Here is a 15,157-nt window from a genome sequence, read left to right as displayed (position 1 = left end):
GTGTTGCCTATTTCCCCTCTTTCCACCCACATCTAATCTCTATGATACAATAAAGACCTGGGTATGTGGGCAGTAATGACTGCATAATTTTGTCGTTTTGAAAAAAAAAAAGCTATTGAATTAAGGAAGCTTCAGAGAGCTAGGAAAACTTACTGAAGACCTTCTGAACAAAAAGTTCCCAAACCTGAGTAAATTGATGGAGAGGCTTATCATTGATGATGTTTCACTTTCTTTATGTGGTTAATTGCTTCCTGCTTCCATGGATGATTTCATCCCTCTTTACCTCCTCTTATTTTGTTACAAGTGCCCGGGCATTGGCATGGTTCATCTGGGCCTCCATTAGACTTGTGGTGAGCACAAAAGCCAGGACTGAGGGAAGAAAATTAAGAGTCTACCCTGTTCATGTTATTTCATTTTCACATTCTTGCCTTGGGCTGATTTCATCATACTGTTGACAATTTATAATTTTCTTGTTAGTTATTCAATACTCAGAGGTTTACAGTAAGACCAGGTAGAAGAGGAATAAAGGAAGACATGAAAATGCTATTATCACCTCTTCTGAGCTACTTAGCTTTTGGGGCTGAAGCATAGCACTTCTGCCCAACATGAACAGGCTGAGATGAATCCAAGCCAATCCCCAGGGCAGAACGGCTAGCAGAAGTTCTACATGACATGTGGAGCTTGGATTTTCTCTGAGCAAAGTCTCAGAAGCTACTCCCCAAGCTTTCATGACTTTAAACCAAAACTCTTTGGTGCAGCACTTCTCAACTCCAGTAAGATGCAGCCTGATGCAGTGCTGCCAGAGGTATCCTCTAGACTTCCCCCTCTCTCTTCCCCAAAGACCTTTCACCACTCAAGATACACAAATAAGACATCCAGAGTCTAGAACTTGCTGATTAGGCGACGTGTCCTCCCTTTAGAACGTGGAAGGCCATCTGGATTGGGGTGAGCATGTTGGTCAGGCGGTCAGAGACAGTTGACAGTTCCATCTGTTCCATCAAGGACTGCCCCAAAGGCTGTCATTATAGGGACATACTGGGAACATTACTGTCCCTGTCCTTCAAACGGCTGTATGATGCTTCTGATACAGCGTTGCCGGATGTAGCAAATAAAAACACAGGACACAATGTGAATTTCATTTAAACATCAAGTCGTTTTTTAGTATAAGTATGTCTCATACAACATCCTGCCTGATTTCACCACACTGTTGACCATTTATTTTTCTTGTTAGTTATTCAATACTCAAAGGCTTACAATAAGCTCAGGTAAGTGGGGATAAGGGATGATGTGATAATACCATTATCACTTCTGGTGAGGTGTTTAGTTTGGGGCTGAAGTGCAATACTTCTTTAGTATAAGTATGTCCCATGCAGTATTTGGGACATATACTTAAAAAATGTATTCGTTGTTAATCAGATACTCAATTTTAACTGAGTGCCCTGTATTTTACCCTACCAGGACCCTTGACACCTCTCCTGAAATGCAAGGGAGCAAAAGTTTGCTGATGCTCAGACAGTTCTTCAGAGCAGGAAGAGCTCCAGCTAGAGCCTCCATTGTGCTTACCCTCAGAGTCGGACGTATTTGGGTATATCAGATGGACATACGGAAGGGAAATCCCACTAAGTTTCATTTAGATGAGGAGCCAGACAGCATCCTGAGAAAAAACTCATTCTCAGAGATGAAAACCAAGGTACATGAGTTTGAACCACTATCACAGAGAAAGGGGTGATTCTGAGCACAGCAGACCTCTGGCCCTTAGATTGCTTTCCTTACCACCTTCTAAGGGCCATGCCTAGAATGTCCTAAAAATAAGGGTGGTGGTGCAAAGACACAGGAAGTATAAAATAAGCTAACAAAACAATGCAACATCTGAATCAGGATCTGTGCATCTGCAGGGGGAGCACAATCAAGCAGAGGCAGCCTGGATGCTGCTGTCAGTGGGCACCTCAGCGGTAGTGCTGGCGCTCTGGCTGACATCACCAGTGGGGCCAGCCATCATCACAGGAATCTGCGGCAAAACCAGAAGAAACTGGCGAAGGTGAGGGGACAATCAAGAACGCTAGTCTGAGGGGACATTAATTTAACCAACCTTTATTAAACACCTCGTATGTGGCGTGCCGTAGGCTAGATGCAGCAAATGCAATATTGAAAAGATATGGTCCCTCACATTATTAGTCCAATGTGGGAAACCAACAAGTCTGAAATGATCACAATATGGTATGATTAGAGCTATAGTAGTTTGCAAGCTCATGGGGGGGGCACCTAACTCCTCTTTGGTTGGCTGAGGTAGGTGTCCTAGAGCGATGGCTTCTAATTGAGGTCCAGTCGACCAGCAAGAATAAGTCAGGAGGAACAGACCATAAGAGAGGGGGCTAGAGTTCTCATTTGAGTGGGTGGGAGAGTTAGGGAGGTCCTGATTTGTGCATGTTATCTTGACCTCATTTTCCTGTTAGGCTGCTGTGACTGCCCCTCCCTTGCTAATGGCTCGGCCTAGTATTTATGTTGAATTAACACTAGAATAAGTGTAAATGACATGGAGATAGAAGACCCCGACAACCCTTAGGCCCAAGTGCTATTTTATTGTAGATTTTCAGGAGCGCCTCACAGGAATGCAGGCATTAATTACATAGGCAAACAGTATATTTTGCCATGTATGTTGCACTTTGGAAGTCCTTTCTTAATAAGGAAAGTACTGCAAAAGTCAAGGAATTAACTTATCCCTCTTTCCCACTGTCAGTTCTAGGAAGGGACCCATATACAACCCAAATGCAGCATTGATGAGGTTATCTTACTCCTCTTGAAGGATCTCTCTGTCAGGTTTTGCAAAGCTGATTTCTTTTCCTCTGGTCAGAGTAGCCTCAAAATAATAGGTTTCAGAATAAGAAAACAACTATTTTTTTGTTTAATCTTAATAATAGGGTATTTCAGGTTTGTCTAATGAAAACCAGAAGCTGATGATCTAATGCAATCAAACACTAGTTTTTGTGCAAAAAGAAATAGTAAAATAACGTAGGACCTTGTTTAAATAAGAGTTATAAATGATGCCAGCTAAATGGGAAAAAATAGCAATAACCTTTTAAAACATTAATTTAGACTTTTATTGGAATACAAAGGATGTGTGGTATCTGAAAGCAGGCATTGTCTCTCTTTTTTATTTCAGTAGAACTGTGGCTTGAATACAACACAGCAGGGTGTGTGTTTTCTAAAGTTGGGTCATTATCAGAGTGTTCACTGCTGTTTGCCAATAAGCCTTTATTTGGCAAAGTTTAAAACTGCTGACAAATGGGATTCTTCCTGTAGCATTATAACATGGTACAGCTAAATATGCCTAATTACATAAACCCTCCAAAGACAGTGGGGAAATCCACAGTTTTGAGAAGATTCACATGGACAGTCCTTACATAGGAAACAGGAAAACCTCTGAGCCCTTGGTCACCTTGCTCCTGCTGCTAATATTATGGATTTTAAGGTAGGCTCTGGAGGCATTTAAGAGACAGTTTTTACTTCTGCACATGTTGGTCCATGGATGTCTGTGGGTGTCTGCAACGTTCCTTCCTTGTTCTAATTTGTTCCTGTTCAGAGACAAATACACTTGAAGAGTATTATCCAAAACTCCAAACGTTAATTCCTTACACATACCTTGTACTTTTAGGCTGTATGAATGATGATGGACAATCCGTTTAGAATTGAGAACGGGGACAAATGTCCAATCATTCCATCACCAGGCTCTATACTTCCAGGAGCCCCTCTGAAAGAACAGAAGCCTCACTTGAACTGGCTTTGCTGGGAAAATGTGTGCTGCAAACCTTGCTCTCTAATTATAGCCAGGGGAACACCAGGTTTGTTTGGAATCAGATGCAGCTTTCCACTACCATAATTACACATTTTATTTCAAACACCTAACTGCAGTGTCTGAAGATGTTAGCCCAATTGTACTAAATATCATGCTGGAGTTCTCTCTGGGGAGGGCTGGAGAGAATAAACGAAGAGGACAGCAGTTGAAATGATGGGCTTATGAGCGTCTAATAATTTCATGGCAGGAAGGCTGATGTATAAAGGAATGAGCACTGGGCTTTTCCTTCAGAGCTTGGATGTTCTCTTCCAAATTCTTCTACCTAATTGATTAGGCTTTTTACTAACCAGGTAAAGCAATTAGTAACTGAAAGCAGACTGTTGGGTGGATGCTGAGTAACATTAATCAGGGCCTCGAGGGACACAAACCGAATATATACATCTAGAGAATTCTCATAATACAGTCAGGAAGAACGCTTATTGAGAAAAAAAGAGAATCAGTGTCTAAACTCCAGGGCTAGCTAACACGCTAAGTCATGGGCAAATCTTCCAGAAAGTCCAGGAGGAGGGATCTGGGAGAGGAGAGAGGCGGAGAAGTAGATTGGGACCAGAAAAGTATGTAGTGGCAGTGGATTCAGTTCAACAGTATGTGGAAATGTGGAGGAATTCATCAGCTCTGTTCCCCAGATTCAATCCAAATATTTGTGTGGCACCCCGCCCCCCCACCCATGGTGCTGATCTTAGAAGACAGGGACCCTGGGCTTGCTATCTGATGAATAGCTCTATTTTTATTGTGGAATTAGAGGAAGTGGAGTAAACTGAGAATGACAGAATAGTAACAAACAATAAGAATACTCACTGTCTTACTTGGGATCATCTGTCAGCCTATCTGATGAGGTAGGCTTCACCACTGGAAGTTGTGGAAGAGGTGCCAGATGTATACCAAGTACTACTCTAAGTCCTTTACAGACGTTTCCCTTTATTCTTTTTTATTTTTTATTTTTTTATTTTTTTTTTTTGCGATATGTGGGCCTCTCACTGTCGTGGCCTTTCTCGTTGTCGGACGCGCAAGCTCAGCGCCCATGGCTCACGGGCCCAGCCGCTCCACGGCATGTGGGATCCTCCCGTACCGGGGCACGAACCCGTATCCCCTGCATCGGCAGGCGGACTCTCAACCACTGCGCCACCAGGGAGGCCCCCCTTTATTCTTATACAAGCCCTGTGGAATAAATATTATTTTCCCCATTTTTGATTTAAGAGGGAAAAAAATGTAACTTAGAGTGAAGTGCATTGCATTCTTTTAATTCCATTGTTTTCTCAGTGCTGTGGAATCTCTGCTATCCATTAATAATATTCAAAAGCATCCCTTACATTTGTAAGGCATGTAATGTGAATGGTTTTCCAGGAACTTTCAATGCATTACCTTACGGTATTCTCAAAAACAACTCTGTGAGCTGGGAAAAACAGGAACTATTACTCTCATTTTAAAGAAGGTAAAACTGAGGCTCAGAGAGGTGACCTGCTTTCCTCAAGGCCGGGACCAGAGGCAGCTTCTGTCAGTACTAATCCTGCTTCCTGTTTTCCCTCTGGAGACCTTGAGGGAGACTGAAAAGCATCAAACAGCTACCACCTCATTGCTAAACCCTGCACCAACTTGTGGACAATAGTCTCATTAAATGCTCATGATCTCTGGATGGAGACCAAGAACCCTCCTATCTCTGCAAGAAATCTCTACAAAAACATTTTCCTCTCTTTACTCCTCCTCCTCATTTAAATGCTAAACTATTTACAGTGATAGGCCAGATAACATCGTGCTGTCTTGTGATTTTTCAGGGAAAAGATGAGAAGCACGTGATAAGGCTCAGAATTTTCAACAACTTGGCACAGTAGAAGGAACGCTGGTCCAGGCATTAAGAGATGTGAGTTCTGGTTCTGTCTCCTCTGTGAATTAGCTGCATAACCTGTCACTTTAAACCTGCTAGGACTCAAGTCTCCTAGTCTATAAAAGGGACTGTCCTGATAAAATCATGATGTGTAAGGGCTTTAAAAAATTGTACACATATATAAATGTGAAGGATTGCAACCAGAGCAGTTTGTCACACACAAACATGGTGACAGGCAGTACTATCACAAAAAATATGGATGATTCTTCCATCTACTTCCATCACCCCAAGGTGAAGGAAAAGGTTTACATGTTCAAATGACTGTGTTACGGTCCTGTCTTACACAGGAGCCGTCAGGATATAACTTTTTATTGGTAGCAGAAGCTTCACGATTTGAAGGAAGACAGACAGGGATCTCATAGGGAATTCTATCTCTTTGGGACCCTAAGGCTATAGGATCCAGTAGGTTTCTATGAGAGAAAATGGGAAACTATGCTCCAGACCAGTCTGGCTGTATGAGCTCACTACTGGCTCGTAGATAAAATTACTTGGAAGAATTGGATACCATGTTGCTATTAGCAGTGAATCTGGGAGGCAGAATAGGGGCCAAAGCAAGGAATTTGGAGTCAGGCAGGACCAAGTCCAAACCTAAGTTGTTATCACTGTTAGCTCTGTGATTCTGTCACTTAACCTTTCTGACCCTCAGGGTCTTCAACTGTGTGATGGGCACAGCACCATAGCACAGAGCTCTTTTGAGGGTGAGATGAGATGCATGTGCAAAGCACTTCAAACTAGTATGTGCCATGAGGTAGGTTCTCAGTAAATGACAACACCCAGATTTCACACACCTTGTTGTACCACAGGGACTTCTCAAATACTGCAGTGACACAGGATCACTCATCCAAAGGTGAAGGTAACTCACCATCACCAGTCGTTCTTTTCGGGTTGTAAGAAATAATTCAACATTTGAAATGCTTTTGGTAACTTATTTTTCCTGAGTCTTTACAGGTTAAAAGATGCAGTTAGCAGCCCTTTTTAATGTAGAAGCTCTAAGAAAAGAGCTTGGCACACTCTTTGCTCAAAACAAAAGGCCCTGCAGTCGCTTGGGGACCACGAGACTTGAGTTCAACCACTGAGTTACTTCAGGGTAGGGATCATGTCCCATCCTTTCTTTATTTATTCAAAAACTGTTTATAGAAGTAGCACACCTACGAGTTAGTGTCAAACTCCCTCACTGCAGGTGCAAAATGAAAGAAGAAAATAAAAATAAAGAAATTGTTTTAAAATTTAAAGATTATAATAAGTAAATAATTGCATTCACGACTAAAGAAGAATATTTATGCTATATAGCTAATTTCTTGGCCAATGCTTCCTTTCCTATAACATGAGTGATGTGTACTATAATCTCCTAGGCATTCTCAAATCCCAGATTATTTATTTATGTATTTACGTGGCTTAGGATACAAGTTAGGTCCTCACATGACTGTACCATGGAGGCATAAATGTTTACGGCATAAGCCTTATTTTGACACTTCCTGCACGTACTATTTTTAAATTTTTTATCCTAGAATTCATCATAGCCTTAGAAAATGATTCAAGGATGCATTAACACCCTCCCCTAATCAGAAATGTGAACAATTGTATTGTTAACTTCTTTCCTTTAAATCACAGATCCAACTTATTGCTTCTACAGCTTAAGTCAGAATCTTCTGGATTCAACTCTTTCATGAGTAAAGGCTGTGTGTTTTAGGTAGAAAAAGTTTGTTTACGCTTTGCACATAACTGAAGAAACAAAGCCAATTTAGATAAAACTTTCCTTTTTTCTTTCTCTCCCTTGATTTCTGGCTGGGACGAGGTTTGCCCCAAAGAAAACTGTGTGACTGAGTTACAAGGAAGGGAGAATAAACTCAGAGATGATGTAGGTTTTTTGCCCTCCAGTATGATTTCCAGATCTATCACAGACACGTTTGGGGGTGTTGTTAGGAGGAAAACATGCATTTAGGGTATTTCTATTTCATGTCTTGAAAGGGGGATTGTTTTTGTGATGGGACATAGAAAAGAAAGGTCTGATGCAAGCTAGTCACAGCACCTGCCACTCTGAGAGAACAGCGAGGGGCTTTAAGCACAATGAAAATGAGGAATAAAACGCCGGGTGTTTATCTCCAGCGTTGCAGATAGAAATATATCTCCGCCCAACGTGAAACATCGCCTTTAATAAGACTGCCCTGCATTCATCTCTCCTGCATACACATGACGAGCGCACCTCATCCGTCACGTCAAGACATGTTAAAAGGAACCTTCTTTCCCTGTTCCTTTCTACTCTGAATAAGTAATTATGAAAAACAAATCATGGCCATGTCTCTTTCTTTCTTCAGTTTTATTGGGTTTTGTCTGCCTGTCTCCCGTGGACATAAAGAATTATTCTGTTCATTCAGATCCGATGATTTTCTTTGAGGGGTTGTTTCAGATAAAACAGAGGGTCTGATTTTGTCAGGAATGTAGCTCTGAAAGTCTCTAAGAGCAACTATGCATATGAATTTGAGGGCAAAATGTCACCCTCTAAGTGAACTGAATGGAGAAAACACAATACAAGTCTGTTAAAATGCTGCTTTGGGCAACAAGAAAAAAAAGTTTGGATGTGATCATTCTTTCTGAAGGCCTTGTAGATGCCGACACATAGGATGATTTGAGGGGTGCCCACCAGCCTGCATTCGGATATTTCTTTCTGAGGAGTGTACTGCTCTGCATAAAATCTGGGGGCTCTTACTTGGAGAAAACGGCCTTCTAGCCTGAAAAGGCTTATTCTTAAATGCACACAAGGCACCTGATAGAAAGAACATTGTAACGTACGTGTGTGTGTGTGTGTGTGTGTGTTGAATAGATTATCTCATCAAGCAGTTTGGAAAGCAAAAGGCAGAGGAGTTGGGACCAAGCTGTAAGTTCACCTAAATTTTGATGAATGAAATTCTTCCCAGGTTGGAAGGTAGAAAGGCATGAAACAGGCCTGTATAACCTGGATTTCAAGTCGGTTTTTGGATCCTGACCTCACATCTAAGCCTAATTCCCTGCAGGATCTCCCTCCTGCCACATCCCAAAGTCCTCCAGGACTAACATCACCCTTACACGGTGACACGTGTCTCAATCATGTCCCTCACATTGGGTGTCACAGAAGGAAGGGCTTCAAAAGTGAAGTATAAAGCTGTTGTCTTCCATCTACCTCCATCTGTCCCTGTCTACTCTCTGTCTCATTCTCTTTGTGACTCTGTTCCTCTGCTGGTTGTCTCTCTCCCTTTGTCTTTCCCTCTCTGTCTTTATTTGATCCCCTTCTGTATTCTTAACTGTCAACTCCATACATATGACTCCTAAGTCATTGTACTCAGATCTGAATGTCTTCTACGCTGTATTCTGAAATGTCTAACTACTTGTTGGACATCGTCATCTGATATTCTGCACCTCAAAATTACCATGTACCAAACTAGATTCAGTCCAACATCTAAACAACTTCCTTTCTCACCAGAAATGACAAAAACAAAAGCCACTGCCACCAGGTGAGTAAAACTCTGCTCTTCCTCATGACTCATCCAGTCATTCATCAAACACTGTTGAGTTTCCACCTTGTTGGGGCGCTGAGGTTACAAAACTGAGAAAGAGAATTCCTATACTCTAGAAGCACGGGGTCATACCTCGTCAGGTATGTCATCTGACTACACAGTGCTTTGATCTGATACCTCACAAGATGTCACGGGAGCACAAAGGAGCGATACCTAATCCAGCCTAGGGGAAGCGGGTAGTTGAGGGTACCAGGAAGACATCCAGGAAGAGGTAACACCTGACTTGAGTTGCACGGGTTCTGTAGGAGTTAGTCTGATGAGGGGCTGGAGAGATACACTAGCATTTCTTTCAGAATCAGCAATGTGACACAAGCCTAGACAGGTAGTCTGGCAACTCCAAAGAACTGTAAGTAGTTCTGGATGACTAGAGCACAAAGTGTTAGGGGAGGGGCATACTCACAGCACCCGGGTCCACAGTCTGGGGGTCTTAGGGTCATATGTGATGGATCCCATTCTCCCTCACTCTGTGTAAGGTAGCTGTCAAGCCTTACATATTTCACTTCCACCAGATATTCCTCTGCTCTAGTTCAGACCTGCTTTACCTCCTGTTGGGCCAGTGTAATAAGCCCTGTTTCAGTCTCCATCCTTCCTCCACTCTAATTTATCTGATCTCCCATTACAACATATTTTTGAAGACTCCTTACTAAAAGTATGCTTTGTAGTCCAGCAGCAAGGGCATCACATGGGACTTTCTTAGAAATGCAGGCTCTCAAGCCCCTGCCTAGACCTTCTGAATCTGAATCTGCATTTTAACAAAATCCCTTGGTGATGTGAATGCATACTAAAGTCTGAAAAGCACTGCTCAAAAGCATAGCTCTACTTATATTCTTTTTTTTTTTTTTAAAGAAGATGTTGGGGGTCGGACTTTACTAATTAATTTATTTTTGCTGTGTTGGGTCTTTGTTTCTATGCGAGGGCTTTCTCTAGTTGTGGCAAGCGGGGGCCTCTCTTCATCGCGGTGCGGGGGCCTCTCACTATCGCCGCCTCTCTTGTTGCGGAGCACAGGCTCCAGACGCGCAGGCTCAGTAGCTGTGGCTCACGGGCCTAGTTGCTCCGCGGCATGTGGGATCCTCCCAGACCAGGGCTCGAACCCGTGTCCCCTGCATTAGCAGGCAGACTCTCCACCACTGCGCCACCAGGGAAGCCCTCTACTTATACTCTAACACTGCTGAAAAACATAATCTTCACTGGCTCCCTCGTGCCTAATGAATATAGTTCAAAACCCCCCATCTCATTTCTACTTCTTTCCAGCCCAACGGGACACTTTCCTTTTCTAGAACATGCTTCATCCATCCCTCTTCATCCCCGCGCCTTTGCTCCTGCTCTCTTCACTTGGAGCCCTCTTTCACTTATCAAACCCTTTTGATCCACTGTGTTGAGCCTCCTCCTAGATCCTTCCCAGGTGTGTCTCTCTCATCGCTGAATGTCCAAAGTACGTACGCTCTTTCTTCTTAGTCTGTCCTATCTTGCAGTAGAGTTATCAGTTACATTTCCTGACTGTTAGTTGTCCGTAAATTCCTGAAAAGCAGAGACTACAGCTTCCCCATGTAATTGTCCCTCATGATTTTAGTGAATAGGTGCTCTATACATATTTCTAGGATAAATTATTGAAAGAAAATATTTATACTCAAAAGGTGAAAAAGAGTAGACACAAATTGCTATCAATAGCAAAAGAAATGTAAACTCATCCAGCACTCACTTTGTAGCCTCCAGGAAATGACCTCCATTGGGTTGAAATTACAAATCTGAGAAACAACTTATCGCCAAATACTACAGCTACCAAAATACATAGTGGACAGAAAAACTGACCACTATGTGGCCAGTTAGAAGTTCTGTCCAAATATTAGAAGTTCTGTCCAAATGTCTCAGTTTTAAACTTTGTACCTCCGACTTACCTTAAATATCACAGGGTACATGACCAGCAAGAATTCTAGGTTTATAACATCCTCTCCTCTGTCCCCACTAAAGAGAGGGAAAGTGGGAGATAGCCATAAGCCCTTTGATCTTCTTTAATGTATCATGTAAAATTTTTATTACCTATGTAATTAGCTATGTGTCTCCTGACACATGAACACATTTACCAGAAATATTCCTTTGAATCAATGTATATAAAGCAGGGAAGAATCATGGCGGGTGCAGCAGAAACGTGCAATGTTATCAGGTTAGGAAATATCCTGTTCACAGAATGCTGATTTGGTAAAAGGAGAGGATATTTGCTGGGAGAATACCAATGGAGTTTAACAATGCAGCCCAAACATGTTGGGGCATTCTAGGTGACCAGCTCTCAATGACAAGCCCTCAAGACAAGCAGCTTGCCTGTCTGCCAGAATCTCACAGATTGGAAGCAAGGGAAATACTCAATCTCTCTCTCCAAAGGTGGATGGACCAAGGAGGCCACTGCAGTTATATTAAGTGATTCTAATTATCACATTCCTACAGCCAGAATGCAGGGTAGTTCTACCCACTGATTTTCCCAGCAGGAGCCCGCCAGAAGAAAAACTGGGAGGAAGCTTTGGAAATTGTCTTCCTTTCTCATACTTAGAAGAAATCGTCTTTCTTTCTTATAGACGGCCAAGCTGTGAAATTTAGGCCCCCGTCTGAATTTTCTGCTTCCGTTTTTAGATAGTTTTTTGTTATTTGTTTTGTTTTGTTTTGTTTTAGGTCCCAGTGAGTTCAGAACAATGAGGCATCCCTGTGACCCAAACGCTGCTTGCTCCTAGGCTTGGACCTTTCCTTCCCTACAGAACAGGGCAGTATTAGTTGACAGGAGGTCCATGGCATCTCCGTTGAGTACGCAGTGTCTGGAGTCAACCAACCTGGGTTCAAGTCTTTACTCTGTTTCTTACTAACCATATGACCTGACAAGTAATTGTAACCATTCTTCCTGTTGGATCTTTCTTTGATATTCTTATCATCATTAATTTATTAGCATTAATTTTGATATTTTAAAATATTATTAACCTTGATTACTGGGTTTGGGCCACCCTCTTAAATTTCTCTCACGAGGATGAGAGTTCCTCTCTTGCCTCTCCCTAGTCCTGGCTTTGAGTCTCAGTTTGCTCATCTATAAAACCAAGTGAAAAATAGTAACCATTTCATTGGACTGATGAAAGGAACAATGGAGACAATACACTTACAGTGTTTAGAACATCACCTTGCAAATTATGTGAACTCTTACTATTATTTTCTTTGACGCTGCAACTCTGTTCTTCCCACACTAGAGGAAGCACATTGCAACAATGCTTCTTGAACTTTAGCAACCTGAGAATCACCTGGAGGGCTTGTTAAAACACAGATTCCTGGACACTGTTCATAGAAATCCTGATTATTCAGGAAAGGGGGAACACGGGCTCTGAGAATTTGCATTTCTAACAAGCTCCCAGGTGCTGCTGTTGCTCTGGGCATCAAACTTTGAGTTTGAACAACATGGAGGTTAGGGGTGCCAACCCTCTGTTTAGTCGAAAATCCGAGTATAATTTACAGTCAGCCCTTCATATGCTTGGTTCCTTCGTATATGTGGTTCCTTCATATCCCTGGTTCTGCACCTGTGCATCCAACCAACCTCCGGTGGTACAGCAGCGTAGTATTTACTCTTGGCAAAAAAAAAATCTGTGTATAAGTGGGACCCACGCAATTCAAACCCACATTGTTCAAGGGTCAATTGTACTTCACTACAGGGAATGGATGTAACTGGAGGCTCATCTCTATTAAAGCTTGGATTGATCCCTCACCAGCAACGTGTTTGTCATTAATCACCAGCGCACACACTTACTCTAAACAGGGCCACTCACACAAACATCCTCTGCACAGGTTCATGTTGATAAATAGAATTGGCTGCCAACGGCCTCTGCAGCTTTTATCTACGCATTATAGCTTTTGTTTTCCTTTAGAACTTCTAGAGCTATGTCTCATCAGTGCTTATCTTGACTTTGTAAATGAACACTTAGAAAAACATCTCAGAAGTTTCTGAGACCACTCAACAACAAAGTTTTGCCAGTATTGGTTGGTAAAGAGATTCAGTGCCCCGGTTCAGTGCCATTCAACCAGCTCTCACCGATACCTGCTATGTGCCAGGCACTGTGGACAAAAAGATGAAAGGACCCAGGACATTCATTAGAACGCACAGTTCTCAGGAGGTAGAGGCACGCGAACGGTAAGTCATGATTCAGGATTCTATGTGACAAGACAGCAATATGCAGGGAGGGCTGTGGGGAGCAGAGAGGGCGCCTTAGCATATTCTACAGGCTCCACCTAAGACAGCCTGGAGGAAGCGTCAGGAGAAGTGACTCTTCACTTCCTGAGGGCTACTGCCAGGTGTCTGTGAAGCCCCAGGACCTGTAACACTGGCCTCCTGGTCCTCAATTCACTCTGCCAGAGGTGTGCAGATCCTGATGATCTGCTTTCTCTTTGGTGCAGCCGTGCCCCCAAGAGGGCAGTTCTCTGCTCCCCCACAAGGTAAGTCTCACCCAGCAGGCTCTCCTTGTTTCCCAAGCCTGGGAAGAGATGTCTACCTAACTTTGGAGTCCAGTCGGTGGACAAGTCTCCCACTGCAGTCCTTTTTTAAATTAATAATGGTGATGTTTCTTCTGTATAGCACAGGGAACTTTACTCAATATTCTATAATAACCTATATGGGAAAAGAATCTGACAAAAATGGATATATGTATATGTATAACTGAATCACTTTGCTGTTCACCTGAAACTAACACAACATTGTAAATCAACTATACTCTAATATAAAATAAAAAGTAAATTAAAAAAAGAATGGTGATGTTTCTCACTTTGTTTGGGACTCAGGTGGGAAAGAGGGATGCCATATCTTGGGCTCCCTCAGAAACTCCAGTGGAGATTAGTAGCCAAGTTGCGTCAGAAAGGGTGACTAGAAGGTAGTCAGACTGGATTCCTGTGAAGGCAGTGGGCCTGGAAATGCTGACTGGGCTCAGAGCAATCTGAGTTCCACCTGCCTTCTTGCTGGTTATGGTTCTTCGAAAGGTCCTTTAGGGTAGGGTCAGGCTGTCTATCAGGAGACCTCGTGCATTTCTTTGAGCCTCATTTTCCTCCAAACAATACCACCCACCTGACAGGGTTGCAACAATTCACAAAGAAAATCTGGGAGGAAAATCTCTAGCTCACCAGAGTGACCTGGTCCCATGTTCAGTCATTACCTCCATGTTACTTAGAACAGGGCTTTGAGCTGTAAGAATGCCTGGAAGGCGCTGTCACTTCTTTAGAGAAAGGACGACAGAAGGAACCTTCCTCGCCCTGCCCCCTCCTGCTTTCGAGAAAGCAGAGGCAAGTGAACGAAATCACGATCTAAACATAGCCAGCCACGCGGCTGGGCAAAACGACTGCAGCCTGAACAATGGCTCTTGGCTGATGTATGTCTGAGACATAACTGCAATGTGGCCTCTGTGGATGCAGTACCATCAAGTATTACAAGAGGAAACATAAAAGAAAACAAGGCACATAAACAAGCTCCCCGGATCACTGACATAACAAGCTCTTTCACTTCACTACATAAAAGCCACAGAGCAAAAGGGCTCTGCTGACCACCACCCACTGCTTCCTATTTCCAGCTCATCGAAGAACTGGCCCTCTGCCTGCCTGCAGACAGGAAGTGCTCCTGGTTTGCTGACATGCTTTGCCTCCATAACCCAGGGCCTCCATCTGTCCACATGGTCAGACTCTCTTTCCTGACCACGTAGAGAAGCCTGTTTTCTTCTGACACCTTCTGCTCTCATCTCTCCCTCAACCCCCCGCATGGATTGAAGGTGGCTCACACTGGCCCTGGGCCCAGGCAGCCTCTTCCCACTCTGCCTCACCGCCCCCCCCCCCCAACAATGGTTCATTAAATTAGTCATTTGGACTTTT

General features: G+C 43.1%; 1 protein-coding gene across 1 annotated transcript in view; it reads right to left on the bottom strand.

The window, feature by feature from the left end:
• MAML2 (mastermind like transcriptional coactivator 2) overlaps positions 1-15,157 on the bottom strand; it is a 363,852-nt gene that overhangs the window by 166,727 nt on the left and 181,968 nt on the right. The window lies entirely within an intron of this gene.

The sequence above is a fragment of the Lipotes vexillifer genome, unplaced genomic scaffold (genome assembly GCF_000442215.2).
Source record: "Lipotes vexillifer unplaced genomic scaffold, Lipotes_vexillifer_v1.1 scaffold1396, whole genome shotgun sequence".
In the NCBI taxonomy this organism is placed as follows: Eukaryota; Metazoa; Chordata; class Mammalia; order Artiodactyla; family Lipotidae; genus Lipotes; species Lipotes vexillifer.
The sequence above is the reverse complement of the archived record's forward strand: the minus strand, read 5'-3'. Positions and strand labels throughout refer to the sequence as shown.